General features: G+C 35.8%; 1 long non-coding RNA gene across 7 annotated transcripts; it reads right to left on the reverse strand.

The window, feature by feature from the left end:
- Positions 1–460: 460 nt before the first annotated feature.
- On the reverse strand, positions 461–3,152 carry LOC146885427 (uncharacterized). Of its 7 annotated transcripts, none has more exons than XR_014995724.1 (3): positions 2,257–2,624; positions 1,930–2,159; positions 461–1,834 (listed from the first exon to the last, which is right to left on the reverse strand). It is a non-coding gene; the product is annotated as an uncharacterized LOC146885427 (long non-coding RNA). The 7 variants fall into 7 exon arrangements; XR_014995723.1 differs by having other exon boundaries at positions 1,930–2,148; positions 2,257–2,623; XR_014995726.1 differs by having other exon boundaries at positions 461–1,468; positions 1,565–1,834; positions 1,930–2,623.
- Between the last annotated feature and the right edge of the window lie 11,246 nt (positions 3,153–14,398).

Below are 14,398 nucleotides of genomic sequence, written 5' to 3' on the forward strand. Positions count from 1 at the left end.
CTTAAACACACACGGCAATAACAACACTTAAAAAGCAAAATGAAAGAAGAAACAATAAAAATGGAAAGCATAGAAGATGAAGAATGGAAGCAGCACACCACTCATAGGGGGGATCTAAGCCAACCAAACCCTAGAGATGAGTGATGGTGCCGCCACTTGCAAGCAAAATAAGGCAAAGGTGAGTTCACTTCTAAGAAGGAGAGCTCACGAAAATTGGCGGTTCAATGCACAAAGTGATGAAGGATCATCTCGGATTTGGGGTGAAATTCATCTAGAACGAAAATGGGTATGAACCCTAGAACGAATGGGGAAAAAATGGAGGACGTTGATTTGGGGGTTTTCGGAACGGGAGGAATTCACGCCACTTGGAGGAGGTTCCAAGATAAGTGAGGAAGATCCGCCACTCTGAATCGGAGATTTCAAAGATAAGGATTGGTGGTTCTAAGGAGAACCTCGAGACTTGAGAGAAAACTCAAATTTTTATATAACTCAAATCTGCCTACAAATGTGTCTCACAAGGGCTTATATACTATGGGCCGAAACACCAAAAGGCCCAACACAAGAAAAGGTCTTATAAAGCCCAAACAAAAACATTACAGAAATTATAAAAGAGTTCTTATTCTACGATCTGAAGCTAATCCGAGATCTCTTTGAAGGTCTTGGGCATGACTCCATCAACTGCTCTGAAATCCCTATGACGATCCTGAACCACGCCTCCATCACAAAGTTTATAACAAAATGATCAACCCTTTTACAAGACAAGACAAGGAGCACCCTTTAAATAGGAGTTCATAGGGGTCCTTAACAAATACAAAAACATGAAAAAGGATTAACTAGCAAACCTTAAACCTAATGTGAGAGTGAGTCTTGGCCAAGTGAAGGGAGATGATTGGTGGAGGCATTCCCATGAGGATTCTAGGCCAAAGGAGACAAGGTACATGTCTACTTTTGCTTTTCCTTTTTTCTTTTTGCTTTCCTCTCTCTTCCACTTCATCCAAGTGCTCCAATCACCAAGTGCCACCTAGCCATGCTCTACTTTCTCTTAATTACCTACAAAACAAGACAAACAAGGATTAGCATGTTGGTTTAAGTTAATCTAATCTTGGTCAAAGGTCAACTTTGGATCAAAGTCAAGAAGTCAACCAAAATAAGTCAACTAGAAACCAACCTAGGGAATTCAAACTAAAGTAATGCAAAACAAAGATAAAGGTGATGGAATAGAAGACTCCCCTCTAGACATGCTTCTAGTGATCCTTCTTGAGGGAGCTTCTAAGGAGGTGGTCACACCTTTATCATTGATTGAAGAGGGAAAAGTGACTCTGCAGATAAGGCAATGGGGGGAAGCAACGCCACTTCCCACCTTTTACGTCTCTCAACCAGGAACAAAAGGAGGAAGATCTCATAAATAAGGGAAAAACGAAAAATAGGGGATTTTTAGACAAGCTCTCAGCACATTCGTAGGAGAACACTGGGAGGAGAAAATACATAATTTCACAGCAGTTTCACAAATTCATAGAGGGTGCCAAAACAAGATAAAGAGACTACAAGAGGTAAGTGTCAATACTTGAACGTTTGGATGAATGTGAAACTGTGTCTGGTCTTTGGATGAACGATGTTATGTTGTCCTTGCCATGCTTGATTTCTTGCTGGTTCATGATAATGATTCTGTGCAATGTGTTGGTTTAGTGCTAAAAAACAAAATATGCATTAACTATATTTCATCTATCACAACACAACTTTGATAAAAAAAAACAACACTAGCATCATCGTGCGTTCATCTCCATTCTCATACAATCTTCATAGCCATCTTCTTCATCTTTCTTCCTTAGCAAACCTGCATAAAACAAAAAACAAAAAACATGAGAAGGCAAAAAGACGTGACGAACACCAAGCCTATCCATAGCCACAAATCATAACCTTCAAATTCACCTTTGATCCTTCCCATTCTTAAAACCGCCGTCACTTCAGAATCGTTACCATCACCATTAGGCTTCCATCTTCAACCCTTACCACAACACTTCATTCATTACCAACACATCACCATTATCTCCGTCCAACACAAACACCAATCCAACAACTAGAATCACACCCATTCTTCATCATCAATATAAACCCTCCATTGTTCTGTTACAACCCCATCCCTGCAATCTTCATTCACACTGAATCAAAATCCCATTCCAGAACCAAACACCCAAGTCTCATGTTAACCAATCAGCCACATCCAAGCATAACAGATAGATGAATAAAGGGGTATACCCATCACAGTGGCTCTGAATGGAGGAGTGTGGTTGTGTGATGGTTGCAGACCCAATCACGGTGGCTGGCACGGCAGTGACGAGTTGCAGAGTGGGCGTGGCGTGGATGCTGGCGGCGACTGGAACCTCTGACGGCGGTAGAGGGAGCACCAGTGGGCATCGCGGAGAGGGGCTTTGAGGGACCAGATGTGTTTCGTGGAGAGCGCGTAGAAGGCGGAGACCGAGTAGTCAGTGGAGGCGTTGTTGTTGGCATTTCGCGCGAGGTGGAGTGAAGGGCGATGGTGTCGCTGGTGAAGCCTCCGGCGAAGGTCATTAGTGGTGGCTGAAAGGTGGACGGTGACGAGATCTTGGTGGCTTGGGAGAAGAGAGTTGTTGGCATTCCTTATTTATTTATTTTTTTTTCTGAAAAAAAAAACAAAATACTTGAAAGTTGTCAAAACTTGCAAAAAAAATGATAAAAAAAATAATAATAAATATGTTCTTTTTCACTTTTTTGTGTTTGTCCGGTCGCTCGCACTGTGTGACATTTATTTTTTAAAAAATACCAAAAATAGTTTTTTTTCTCTTTTAGTGTCTATCCGACCACTCGCATCCTATGACACACATTTTCAAGCAATTTAAAAATACCACAAAAATGTAGATTTTCAAAATATAAAAACCTCACTAACACAAAAAAGCCTTATAACGTCACCACAATAACGTCTGCCTAAAAAAAGTCCAACATTAAAAATGACCGGTGGCATTTTTGTAAATGACGGGACCTTTTTAACGTCTGCCTGCTCCAGGTCAAACGTCACTTAACGTCTGTGTATCACACCTAGCCGGCCTAACCAAATAATAACCATAGATCCCGTCTATATAACCACCAAGGATGCAAATAATAAACAATCACCATATATACGCTGAGCAAATAAAGTATCCGACCTAAGCCGATAGAAGAGCAACAACGACCTAAGCCGCTAAAAGAGTAACCGGTCTGGACCGATAAAGAGTAACCGGTCTAGGCCGACAGCTTTGGGAAACTAAACAAACACTTGACAAATTCAGAACATTTCTCGTAAGACTCATAGGGCCCACAATAATCGAACTAAGGGACCTGGGCTAAGGCCCAGGTCCACCTACGGCCCAAACAGGGGCCCAACCCATGACGTGGCCAGACATAACTAATAATCTATAAATATGCATGGACCCCACGAATTAAAGGTACGCATTCATTACTTTCCTAATCACGAGATTTGACTTTCTGAGAGATTTTGCTGACTTGAGCTTCGGAGTCTCTTCTACAGGTAATCCCCCTCGAGTCCAAACCAATACATCGAGATATCCATGGGCGACATGTATCGACCAAGAGGAAGCGTACTGAGGAGATTGCGGACCAGAGTAAGGTAGTGCTTGTGTCTGACATATCTTATTTGTTCTCTGTAGGAACAGTCTGTTTAAAAATACCCCGACGTTATTTAAAAAAGGACGTCGGACTCCTTTGCGCCAAATGTCCCTTAACGTCGGACCCACACGCGCCAGACGTCTTTTAACGTCAGCTACCCAACCCCCGACGTCACTTAACGTCGAACTAACACAGCACCGACGTTAAGTTTTGTTTATCTCTCCCGAGACGCGGAAACCCTTACGTTGTTCACTGTATGTATATAATTGTTCGTTGTATGTATATAATTGTTTGTGTTTTTTTATAATTGTTATTACAGTTTTAGTCTTAGACTATTTTTTTTGTTAATTTTTTTGGCCTATTTTTTTTATTCAAAATTTTAAAATAATATTTGTAAAATTACGAAATAAAATTACATTTAGGTTAAATTATACTTTTAGTCCCATTTTCGTAGCAAAATTTGAATTTGGTCCCTCAATTCTTTTTTATCTCAATTTGGTCCCTATTTTGGGAAATTTGATGTAATCAAGTCCTTTCCGTTAGTGGTGTAGTAACGGTGTTAAATGGGGTGCCACGTGTCAGCTTCTGGGTTTTTTGAATTTTTTTGATTTTTTTTTGATTTTTTATTTATTTTTTTAAAAATTTTAGAAAAATTAAAAATTTGCCACGTGTCAACCTGACATTATGCCACGTGGTAGTGACAGTGCCACGTGTCACTATTATGGCATGTGTCGTTTTCTCATTCTCAATTTGGTCCCTATATTTTAATTTTTGTCTCAATTTAGTCCCAATTTTTGTAAAAAAGATGCAATTTCGTCCCCTTCCAAATTGAAACAAAAATTATAAAATATTATACAAATATTTTTATTAAATTTGATTTTTTTTATTCAAATTGATATTTTTATTATATATTTTCAATAAAACTAAGTTTATTTAAATTTGTTTCACATTCAATTTTACTTAAAATTGTTTTCAAATTTTAAATTTATTTGTTTTTTATTGGTACATAAACTAGTTAATTTTTTTTAAATTATATCAATATAATTTATGAATTCAAAACAACTTTAAAACAATTTTACTTGAAATATCAATTTTAAATAGTTTAATGTAAAATATAAATTAAAATAAACTTAATCTTGTTAAAAATATTTACTTGAAATATCAATTTTGATAGAAATATTTGTGCACATTTATATAGAAATTAAATTTGGTTTCAATTTGGAGAGGGACAAAATTGAAAAATTTTTACAAAAATTGGGACTAAATTGGGACAAAAATTAAAATACTGAGACCAAATTGAGAATAGGAAAATGACACATGGAATAATAGTGACACGTGGCACTATCACTGCCACGTGGCACGATGTTAGCTTGACACGTGACAAATTTTAAATTATTTTAAAAATTTTACAAAAATAAATAAAAATTCAAAGAAAATCAAAAAATCCAGGAACTGACACGTGGCATCCATTTAACACCATTACTACACCACTAACGAAAAGGACCTAATTGCATCAAATTCCCCAAAATAGGGACCAGATTGAGATAAAAAAGAATTAAGGGACCAAATTCAAATTTTGCTACGAAAATAGGGACCAAAAATATAATTTAACCTTATATTTATTATTAGATATATGCATGTTTAAATAATTCTAATTGCATTTTATATTTGAATATTATTGTTGCAGTGTTATTTTATATATGTAGATTTATTATACTTATAGTATACACAGAGCGAAACTTAGTTCCCGTTTGAGATTTAGTACAAATGATTAAATTTTTAATCGTTTGTATTAAATCTTGAATTGTCCGATTGGGCAGTTTGAGAAAATTATTTTTCATAATTTGCTACAATGTGTACATTGAGGTTTATGAATAAATTTCATAAAATTTCGATTGAGGCTAATTTGTGTTGTTCTCTGGATGCATACTTGATTGTGATCATGATCGATCACTTTCTGTTCGTGTACTTCAGAGACCAATGCGAAATGTTGTCGAAATTTTGTGAAGTTTATGATGTTTGACTTCTTTGTATATGTGTTAGCAAATTATGAAAAAAAAATTCGAATAGGTAGGGCCTCACCTTGTGAGAGTTAAAAGTTTGAGACTGATTGAGTTTTTTACGAACACAGAATGGATCGAAGCTGGATGAATGAGCGTCGCATCAGTGAAGAGTATGAAAAGGGGGTTTCTGAGTTTTTGCAATATCTTCAAGAACACACAATCTCAAGTAACGGGACATATTTTTGCCCTTGTGTTCGTTGTCTTAATCAAATACGTCATGACTTGGGAACAATGTGTGATCATTTATTCATCTTTGGTATAATGAGAAGTTATACACTTTAGACTTGGCATGGAGAAGTATTAGACAAGCCTACGACGTCACGAGGAACATATTATGTAGACGACTGGATGAATGATCATTTAGAAGATATGGTACGTGATGTTGGGGAGGAGAATTTTGGAAAAGTTAACTTATATGATTCTCTTAAGTCCGATTCAGAGGAAGAATTGTACCCAGGATGCACTAACTTTACGCGACTGTCAGCAACTTTGAAATTATTCAGTTTAAAAGCAAGGCATGGATGGACGGATACAAGTTTCACAGAACTGTTGGAGTTGTTAAAGGAGATGCTTCCAGAAAATAACACGTTACCTATCCGTAATTATGAGGCGAAGAAAGTTTTATGTTCATGGTTTGAAATATCAAAAAATACATGCATGCCTAAATGATTGTGTTTTATACAGAGACGAGTTTGCTTCATTGAAGGTGTGTCCAACATGTGGTTTATCACAGTTTAAAAAGAAAATTGATGGAAATAGTGGCGATGAAGACAAAGATGGTCCACCTGCTAAGGTGATGTGGTACCTTCCTATAATACATAAATTCAAACGACTATTTTCCATTAAAGAAGATGCAAAAAACCTGAAATGGCACGTTGATGGAAGAAAGTGTGATAATCTTCTTCGACACCCATGGTGGGGAGACTATCCATGGTGTTCCTCTATTGCCCCAGTATCCGCATGTGATGATTGATGAAGTTCGAGATCCCCATGCTCAAGTGTCTGTGCCAACTTCAGAAATCCAATTTGTTGGGCAGGCTTTAGGCACATTTATTGCTTGGCCTAAAGCATTGATCATGCCATACTTTAGCCCACTAAAGGTATTATGACATCATATTTTTAGTAGTTCAATCTTACAATTTATAAAACTTTTAACATCAAACCTTTCTAAATCTTTATTTCAGTCCACTTGTCCTGAAAAATAGTTGGTCCGACGTCCATGGACAAAGTCATTGTGGACCAAAGTCAATCTTCCGTCTATGGATTCATTGAACCTCAAACAATTCAACCTTCGGGAAACTCACCTGACCACATCAAACTTTATATGCAAACATGGATGGTTGAGTCAAATAGAGATATCTACTTTGCACCATACATTGATGCGTAAGTGTTTTTGCTAATAATATTTTATGAAGTATTATTAATTATTTCGGCTAAGTACTTGTGATTGATGGTAGGTATCATTGACAACTATGTCTCATCATTCCAAGACAATGCGTAGTTGTATGGTTTTGTTCATGCCATAAGAAGATTCCTCCTGCTTTTAAAAACATGTTACAAGAGTAAGTATTATTATTTTTTCAATCCTAACCTATGTATCTACTTAGTTATAAAAACTAACATATGTTTTATGTTTCCAAAATTTCATTAGAATTGTGGGTAAGCCTAGAGGCCAACAACTTAAAGTATTATATCCAAAGGTTAGAACTCATTCATTTTAAAGTTATTAATTTCTGTATGTCAACTTATGACTTTGATGTGTTTATTTTATTTGTAATGTTCAGTGTAACAAGCAAGAGGATTCATGGGAATGTGGATATTATGTCATGTCTTAGATAAGAACAATCATTCGAGCTACAATTAAAGATAAATGGATAGAGGTAATTATATATATCTTTCACATATTATAAATCATATCAAACTTTAAAGAATGATATTCATACATAATGAAATTGTATTACTTTTTCAGCGATTCAAGAATCCATCACCTCTACCAGATGACATTATCCACGCACTAAAACAGAAGTGGGCAGCATATCTATTGGAAAGATGGAGTTGATACCACATGAATTAGAACTCCTTTAAAAAACTTTGTTGTACAAGAATTTCATGTTGAAACTTTTATTTTGCTATTATTTATATTAGTTTAGAATATATGTTGAAACTTAAGTTTTATTATATATAACTATAACTCCAAAATTGTGTTGAAAGTATTATGAAGTTGTTCTGGGAATTTTCTGATTTTCAAGTGTATGGATGTTGTAAAAACAATCAAATTTAAAAAAAAATAGAGTAGTTTAACGTCTGGTGTGCCCTGACAGACGTTATTTAACGTCTGACCTTACCACGACCAACGTTATTTAACGTCTGATGGGCTTTGACAAACATTAAATTGCTCTAGTTTCTGGCTCCATTTAGCGCAAAAATTGACGTCTGCTGCTATTGGCGCCAACATTGGATAACGTCGGACTCTTAATGCACCGACGTTAAGTGACATCTGCTATTTTTCCGACGTTATTTTGACGTCACCCAGTACGACGTCGATGTTTGGGCAGACAACAAAGGTCGAAAATATCGGACCTTAAAAGGCTTTTTTGTGTTAGTGCATCAACATTTTAAAATAACTACATCTTTTAAGAACTACATGATCCTTGATTCTCCATTGTGATATACGTAGGAGCAAGGCCAGTCCTTGTCAGGTTCACCACCAAATAATTAAATTATTTTCTCAATTTTTTCTCAAATATCTTTTAAAGAACTAGATATCCTTAATTTCTCATTTTGAATGAGAATACGTAGGACCAAGGTCAATCCTTGTCGGGCCCAAAAATTAAAAAAATAATAATAATTTTGTTTCTTTTTAGCATTTTTGTCTTATTGTTTTTGGGGGAAATTAACATTTTGAAAATCACATCAACTTTGCATATTTAATTAAAGGTACCGCCCTCGGGCGGGCGTTGTAGGGTGCTAACACCTTCCCTACGCGTAACCGACTCCCGAATCCAAAATCTAGTTTTTCGCAAACTTGTCTTATCTTTATGGTTTTCCATAGTTTTCCAAAATAACTATGGTGGCGACTCCAAATCTCTTCTCTAAACTCATTTTCCTTTTGGTTCGTCGTCCCATCGCGATCCGGTTACGATAACATGGAGTAAAATTCATAGTGGGAAGTGACCATGCTGAGATCACCAAAGCATTATTAGCTATAAAAATGTAAAACCCTACAAAATTCATGTTAGCATGGTCTAACAAAACAGGGAATTGCCCCGTAATAATAATGTAACTCATGTGATAGATACTTGAAGTAAAGGTCCCATGACCCCATGTAAGACCCACTTTTTCTGTACTAAAACTTCGGGTTTATCCTTAACTATTAGGCCTAAGGGCTGGCCCATAGGGTGTCCAAAACCCCTAGACCAGCCATAACCCCCTCATTCTTGCATTTTCCTAAAACAGTTTCCCCATCCCCTCTCCCTTGGCTGCTTCGTGAGCTCTGGTAGGGTTTGATCAAGGCTCTTCTCCGAGGTAGCTAAGCTTTGTTTACTCCATGTAAGTTAATCCCTAACTGGTACTTTCACTTCCCTAGCTCTGTTGTCGTAGTTTCGACTAGGGTTATCTTGTAATCTTGTTTTTGGTTCTGGTGTCAGTATTTTCAGCTCGCATCAGTTCTTGGAGTTGTAGTAATCCTCCATTTTGTGTTCTTGTGCCTTCCGCTAGCATCTATCTAGGTAAGGGAAGCTAGGGTTTACGTTTCTTTGATATTCTGCTTATTTTCTGGTCTATTTTGATTAGAGATATCAAAATGGGTTTCAACCCGTGAGCCAACCCGGCTCACCACGGGTTCGAGCCGGGTTGGGTTGAGAAAAATTCAACTTTTTCAAAAGTGGGTTGAACTCAACCCGGCTCACTTAACCCATGGGTTAAACGGGTTCGAGCCGGGTTGAAGGTGGGTTGGCCCACTTAACCCACCAACATTTTTTTACAATTTTTTTTTTATTTTTTTAATTTTTTTTTTTAAATTTTCTGTTAATTTTTTAAAATTATTTACTACTCCAATTATATTTGTTCACAATTTCGTATTTTTAAATGCTAGAATGTTGCTTAATTATATTTGAATTATTTGAATGTTTAATTAATTTGATTGTCAAGTTATATATATGTTGATACTTTAATCTTTAACTATAATATTTATAGTAAATTACTCAAGTAACTGTCTTATAAACAATTGTTTCTAAATTAGCATGAAAAAAATGTATAGTTTTTTTTTATTTATATTTTGTTGAATAGCATGACAGAAAATTTGTAATATTAGTCATGCTTTCTTAGACTAATGGATACTTTCTTGGAAATAATTCTTCATATATTGGTTGTGAGCATGATCAAAACATTGGTTCTTGATTTTACTATGATTCTCATCTCATGAGTTACTTAAAAATTTATTTAAATATTTGAATAATAAAAAAAAATTTTAGGTGGGTTGGTGAGCCAACCCACTTAACCCACCAACCCGTGGTGGGTTGAGCCAGGTTACAAAATTTCTGGCTCACCAGAAAGTGAGCCGGGTTGGGTTCACTCATTTTGAACCCGGCTCGTGGTGAGCCAACCCGTGTGAGCCGGGTTGGCTCACTTTGACATGTCTAGTTTTGATGGCTTTGGTGCTTCAATCAGATTATTGGTTGTATGAAATTATATGGTGTGTATATGCTTGGTTGAAACAGGTGTGGCAGGTGCGAACAAGCGAGAAACCTGCTAATCTCGCCCAAGTGGGTGACCCTCGCCTAAACGAGAATAGTAGGAACTCACCCTTGGTTCTAGCGCGAGTTGTCGCCTAGGCGACTGACTATGTTTTTGAGTGAGAAGTGGTCTCGCTTAGACGAGACGCATTCGCCTAAGCGAGAAATCCTACAACACACACTGTCGAGCTCTCGCCTAGACGAGAAAGGCTCGCTTGAGCGAAAGCACCTCTTTTTCCTGAGCGAGAACCTTTAGCTTGGGCGAAGGCTCGCGTAAGAGGTGTTGTGTTGGCGAATGTTATTCCATGATTGTTTTAAATGCCTTTTCTGCTCTCAGTATAGGGCAAGGCTTGTTATGTATGCTTGAATGGGATTGAATTGCATGTGTTGTTATGTAATGAGCCATGACTTGGTTGGGTTGAACATTGGTATGTGTTTATAAAGGATGAGGTTAAGGAAATATTGTTTTGAAGAGTATGAAATGGAAGAAAAACGTGACTCGTATGGTTGGTTATGAATGTTCACATGAAATTGGTATGCATGATAATTTTATGCTTGGTGGGTGAGACATGATTTTTGGTATGGTCAGGTCGTAATTCCACAAAGGTTTCATGGTGGTGCCTCATTGGTCAGGACGTAATTCAACAATGGTTGCATGGTGGTGCCTCATGGTCAGGACGTAATTTCATGAATTTCTAGGTGAGATCTCATGGTGGTGCCTCATTGGTCAGGACGTAATTCCACGATGGTTGTGTGGTGGTGCCTCATGGTCAGGACGTAATTCCATGACCCCTGTTAGTGGGAGCTCATGCTGGTTCCTCATGCTTAGGACGTAATTCCACAAAGTTCGTGGTGGTGCCTCATTATATAATTTAGTAAGGATTCAAGTAAGGATTGCATCCTGACACTCTAAAGAGTTAGTTGGTCTCACGTAGAGTGTACCGACTCAAGTGGTGAGAGTAGTAGGAGGCCCTAGTCTTTGGCAGGATAATGGTAGGGTGAAACCCATTGCCAATTGGCTCTGCAGAGTAGTAGAGGCCACCACAAGTGCAAGCATTTGGTTAGGGATGTCAACGGGGCGGGTAGGGTACGGGTAGTAGCTCCCCCGTACCCTACCCGCTGAATAAATATTCGCCCCGTATCGTACCCATATCCGTCGGGTATTCGTTATGCGGGTAACCGTCTATTTTTTTCATATCCGCGGGTATCCACGGGTACCCGCGGATATTTACAAAAATATTTAAAAAAATAAATATTTAACCATAATTAGTGCTTGGATCAAGAAGTCTCTTTTCTCCGATTGATTCTTGAAAAACAAACAAATAAAAAATCACGATCAATTTATATTGTAGTTTATTTTTGAATAAAATATTAAAGAAATTACTAATTTCATCAATGTACACCTCTTGCAACATTTTATAAAGTTTCATGTTGTCCAATTTTAATCTAGAAGAGCCTAAAAACATAAGAAGTTCATTACAAATTTCTAACAATCACTTAATTAAAATATCTAAGTAAAAATGTTAATTTCATTACCTTCCATGTTGGTCCATAACCAGTCTTGGAGACACATCAATGCCTCCATAGTATCTGAAAGTAATTTACTCGGTTGTGGGATAAGAATTTGACCACCATTATTGAATGAAGACTCATAATGTTTTTTACTAATATATATATAAGGGTATTTTTCTAAATTAAAGTTTAGCGGGTACGGGTATCCACGGGTACGGATACTGTGATACCCATACTCGCCCCGTTAACATGCGGGTATCAAAAATATCCGTACCCGCGGGTACGGGTATCCATTTTTAATATTCGTTTCTTACCCGTTGTGGGTTTTATCCACGGATACCCGTGGGTACGGATTTTTTTGACATCCCTACATTTGGTGAATCCGACTGATTATATGTATCCGGATAATCGTGTCTTGAGTCTTAGTGTATTGCTTGTCGGTCATTATATGCTTGGTGGATTTATGTACGCTTAACTTTTAAATTATATCGTTCAATTGCATGCTAAAAGTATTTATACTCTAGCTTACCCTTTCTGCTTGCTTGTGTGTTTTGTGTGTGGTTTTCTCCTTTTGCGATGATCATCAATTTATTGATGTGAGCAGATGTGGGGACCCCTAGTGTTCATCAGGGTGATGGAATTTCCGTTGTGTAGCCCGACTTGTGGTTGGATCTCATTCGTTCAAGTACCGCTTGTAGGCATTGATGCCTAGGTGTTTGGTCAATTGTTAGACTTTTACTTTCTATTTTATTATTGGCATCGCGGTGTGTCTTAGTTTTCTTTCCAGTATGTTCGGATGATTGTAAGATCCTTATACCTTAAGTCTCGTGTCCTTTTAATATTTAATTTATGTAATATTTTATTTAAATAGATTTATCTATTAAAATGGGACATTACACCCCACAAAATTAATTCATTACTTATTATTATTATTATTATTATTATTATTATTATTATTATTTATCTATATTATTTATATTATTATATTTTAAACATGATTTTCATGGTGTAAATACATGAATGGATTCTGAGAAGAATAGTATAAGCCCTTTCATTTCTCTTGTACTGTTCTCATTGTTTCCACATCATTAAGTCAATGTCAACTCATGCAAATTAATAAAAGAAAAAACTACTTCATTTCTTTCATTCACAAAACTTACATTGCTAAATGATTTGTTCCAATACCAAAACTATTAGAATTGCAAAAAGGCTGGGTAATTGTTTAAATTGATTAAATAGTATAAAATGTATATTAATATAAAAATACATAATATATATATATATATAAAAGTAAAGTTTTTCCTATTGTTTTTTTAAATTTAACTATTTTTTAATTTAATATTTTTTAAATTTAATAATTTTTTAATTAAAATTCTACTTATAAAAATAATTATATTAATATTTATTATTTTAAAGTAACAAGGATTTTAATATAGATTATTAAATTTATTTTATTAATATATTGAATTTTATTATTTTATATTTTAAGCTCATAAATATTTTTTAAAATTAAATAGTTATTTATAATTTATGTGATATTTTTTATTTTTTTAATTACATGAAAAAAATATATGTAGACACATATTTTTTATTGGTATAAATGAAAAAAAATGAAAAATAATAAATTTAAATATTTTATATATTAAATTATTATATAAAATTATGTTTCGTTTCTAAATTAAATTATAAAATATTTTATCTTTATATTTTATAAAAGTACAATTGTCAACGCACGATACATATCATTTAATGAAAAAAAAAGTATTTTATGTAACTTTCACAAAATTTGAAGAATAAATATTTTATACTTTGATTTAAAATATTAGCTTTTTAAAGACATAGAAAATGACATTTTAAAAATTGATAGAATGTTTAAAATAATGATACTCGATTATTTTAATATTAAAATGTTAAAATATAAATAGAAGTTTCATAAACGGGTTTCATTATTATAAATACACAATCTTTCTAAAACCCCTTTTCCTATAATTCTCTACCATTTATGATTGTGTGATCATCTTTGTGAAAATTGGAGATCACCTTTGTGATCCTCATACCAAGATCTTTAAGAGCAACCGATCAATTTCTTAAATTCCCTTACCAAGAGGGTCATGGAATTACGTCCTAACCATGAGGCACCACCACTAAACCTTCGTGGAATTACGTCCTGGTCGTGAGGCACCACCATGAAACCTTCGTGGAATTACACCCTGGCCGTGAGGCACCACCACGAAACCTTCGTGGAATTACGTATTGGTTGTGAGGCACCACCACGACACCTTCGTGGAATTACGTACTGGTCGTGAGGCACCACCACGACACCTTCGTGGAATTACGTCCTGGTCGTGAGGCACCACTACGAAACCTTCGTGGAAGTACGTCCTTACATGAGGCACCACCATGAACTCTCACCACGGGGTTCATGGAATTACATCCATTAGATGAGGCACC

Source organism: Vigna unguiculata, chromosome 6 (genome assembly GCF_037176805.1).
Source record: "Vigna unguiculata cultivar grain cowpea cultivar isolate G323 ecotype 2 chromosome 6, ASM3717680v1, whole genome shotgun sequence".
In the NCBI taxonomy this organism is placed as follows: domain Eukaryota; kingdom Viridiplantae; phylum Streptophyta; class Magnoliopsida; order Fabales; family Fabaceae; genus Vigna; species Vigna unguiculata.